We start from the raw sequence: 3,391 nt of genomic DNA on the forward strand, positions 1-3,391 counted from the left end.
CAGAGCTTGGTGGCAAGTCATCCGCGGTCGGTACACCCGATCTTGTAGATGTCGTCGCCTGAGTATCAGCCGGACAATCCGACTGTATCCGATGCCTGTTTTGCAGTCGTCGTTGATGACGTGCAACGAGGCCTAGCCGATTAAGCCTAGCGACGGGTTCGAACGGAGCTTCCGTCCAGTGCCTTGCTCAAGAGGCGACGAGGCGCTCCGGGCACTGTCTGACATGGCGTTGCTGGCCTGCCTTCGAAGGGGGATTGCTGCTGAAGTGCCTGGTAGTATACCGTGGGAGGCTGCAGAAAGTCCGAGGAGGTTTGCTCAAATGTCGTCGAGGTCGACGGCCACGCCTCTGGATGCCAGCATTACAGCCTCTGGAATTGAACACCCGTTGCTCCCGTCGCCAGCTGGCGAGGCAACCTTCTTTAGCCACGCAGACAATGCCAGCTCAGCGCTGCACCTCCCCGGCTCGGGTGGCGCGCCTCGTGCCTCCGGAACTTCCTCCTCGTGCGCTCGCGCCATTTCGAGCCTTTCCTCTCGTCATCGTCCTCGTCGTTACGCGCAGCATATGTCTTACACATGACACTAATAGCACATTGCAAGTGGGAAGGGCAGATTTTTTTCTAGCATCGCACATAGGTGCATGACCCAAACTTTGGCTTTTGGCAAATCCGCTCTGTGAAGATCCTAAAAAGCACACCATATTCATCTCACCTTTTAGGCGCTTCTACCAAACACCGGAAGACGAGTGCTGGTTTCGGTTTCAAGAAAGATGAGCGCTCCAAGCAGTTGCCGGACATCTAATTTTTTTTATTTCTCTTTTTGTGAATTTGAAATTGGGAGAAGCGCGGGAAGTGGTTGTCTTCGTGCGTCCATCGAGCTTACCTCCGCTCACTCTTGCCACTCGCTCAGCGATGCCGCAAGTCGGATGGCGCTTGGTCATCTGCTTCGGTTGTCATCCCAAGTATGAAGATGGGAAAGATAAGACAGAGGAGCTTGATCAGGTGTGCAACGAACGGAAGACGTAGAAAACCAGGTCAACCAAGCATTGACGGCAAAAGGATGCACGCACGTAATTTCTTGTTGCGTTTTGATGCACCATTACGAAGATATTGTACTGAAGAATGTTGAAGCTCTCTATTTTATTTCAATTTGTAGCGTAGACGGTACCTATACGCTCAGTCACCGGGCTTTAGGCTCAGCTTCGGTGTGTGCAAGTGTTTGAGCACCTGTACTATAGGCGAGGTGCAATGTTATTTATTTTGCCGGCAAAATGTATTTAATGATACCAGTAACACAAGTATACAGTACTTAATGCTAAGTACAAACTGGTAATACCACTTGCGATGAAGAGTGCTATTAAGTTTTTTTATCAATGGTTGCTTCCTTTCGTTGCTGCTGCGTCAAAATAGTGTCGTAATACTCGCCGTGTTTTTCTGTATATATGAATATGACGCGAAGAATGAGGACATGTAGTTATATGCCTTTGTAAGCGCTATAGAAATATGCTCCTTCATTCGCCATGTGGTTCAAATAGTGAGAGCAATTTTAGGCTAATTCCTGTTCATGCATGCAGCCAGATTAAAATTCTGTGAGTCCTTACTTCTCATACTGTCAATGAAATACATGTATTGTACTCTACCTACTTTCAGTATGCCACAAAATATGTCGCCGTCATAACGTACGTGGTAGTAAAGTTCCGTGTGACCAGCCCGTGATGGTTAATTTTGGCATTGGTTTGGATCTTCTGGAATCTATGTTCGCCCATTATGTACAAATTTCAGTTGTCAATTAAAATTGTTTCTGCAGATTGACACTCTTGCACTGCGTGGAGGTCAGTCTTCTTTCAGTAAGAAATATGTGAATAAAAACAAAAACGTTCAACTTGTGTTTTGGCAGACTGAGAAATCTTCCATGCAGCTTTAGTTGATCCACTTCACAAAACACGAATAAAATTAGCGATTGATGGTGCCAGGAAGCTATTTTTCTTTATACTACCCCCACTATATCTATAGACTAGTTAAACTGTAGCCCTACACTTAAACACAAGTTAGAAGTAATTTCCGATGAAGATGAATTGTCCCTGCTAAGGTGACTGCTCATCGCTCCTGCGAAAAATGTCGCCGTCCGCGTAAATACGTTCCATACTTTAACAGATTAGACCAAGCCATCCGAGGACGCTCCGGACGCTCATGCGCAGTCTGATTTCCTGGCATTCAGCGAGTGTCACTCCATCGGCTCTGCAGCTGAAGTGGGCACCGGGACCAGGCCTAGTGCTTACGGTGACGCGCTGGCGGCAGTAGATTCGCCGGCGCCGCTCGTCACAACGGCATTACCGGCCGCACAATTGACACGTGAGCCTGGATCCCAGCTCCTGGTTCCTGCTCCAAGTCCTTCTGCTACAGCCCGCCCGCCGCCTTCCCAAAATGCACACCAGACCGTGAGTGTTTTGCCCTCAGGGCGGAGCCCGGCGTCTGCTTCCCAGTCACCGATTGAGAATGAGGCTCCAACTGTTGTGCACAACGAACCGAGTACACCTACGTACTTCTGCGCTATCGTCTGTGCCGTCGGCTCCCCGTGGTTCTCAGGAGCGTCCTTCGGAACAATCTGCACCAGATTCGTCTTCGGCCAACAGCGGAAGCCAAGCGTTCCTGTCTAACGACTGACCACCCAGGTGTGTCGACGCCGGGCTCGGTTTGCTATAAAGCAAGCATTGATGACCCCCACAAGCCTCACGGAGATACCGAACAGGATTGTTCAGGCGAATCTAGACGCTTGTCTTGGCACCACAGGCTTCCGCGGCTTCACGGTCAGGAAAAAGTCAAATACCATCGCTGTGTGGCTCCCGACATTGGCTGCTGTCGAGCGTCTGCAGACACTTCAGCGTCTCTAGCTTACAAGCGAAGTCACCGTGCCGGTCTAGGTGTACCTGGTAGAGGGCTTGGATTTACAGCGCTGTGTCGTTTACAACATTGACGTTGGCGAGGACCACACTGCTCACCAGCGTAAGCTCTCCCGTCCTGTGTCATTCAAGCGCGTTACATGGGAAAGGGGCGGTCTTGCATCGTCAACCTGCAGGGCCCACCAACTCCCTCAGCCCGCCTGTACTACTATGGCTGCATTCTACGACCTCCGCCATATAAACCCAGTGTCGTCTATTGTTACAACTGCTTCCGACCTGGCCACATGCGCCGATCCTGTCCGTTTACAGCGCCAGATGAAGCTGTAATAGCTGGCACAGTGTCTTACCAATGTGGACTCTGCAAGATCTACGACCACAAGATCACTTCTACAACTTGTCCCACAACGCAAAAGGCCACTCAGAAGGTTCGTCGCGGGATTCATAAGCAGTGGCCTCAGAATGCCGCCACACAACCTCTTACATCAAAGAGGTTTA

This window comes from Dermacentor variabilis, chromosome 7 (genome assembly GCF_050947875.1).
Source record: "Dermacentor variabilis isolate Ectoservices chromosome 7, ASM5094787v1, whole genome shotgun sequence".
NCBI classification, from domain to species: domain Eukaryota; kingdom Metazoa; phylum Arthropoda; class Arachnida; order Ixodida; family Ixodidae; genus Dermacentor; species Dermacentor variabilis.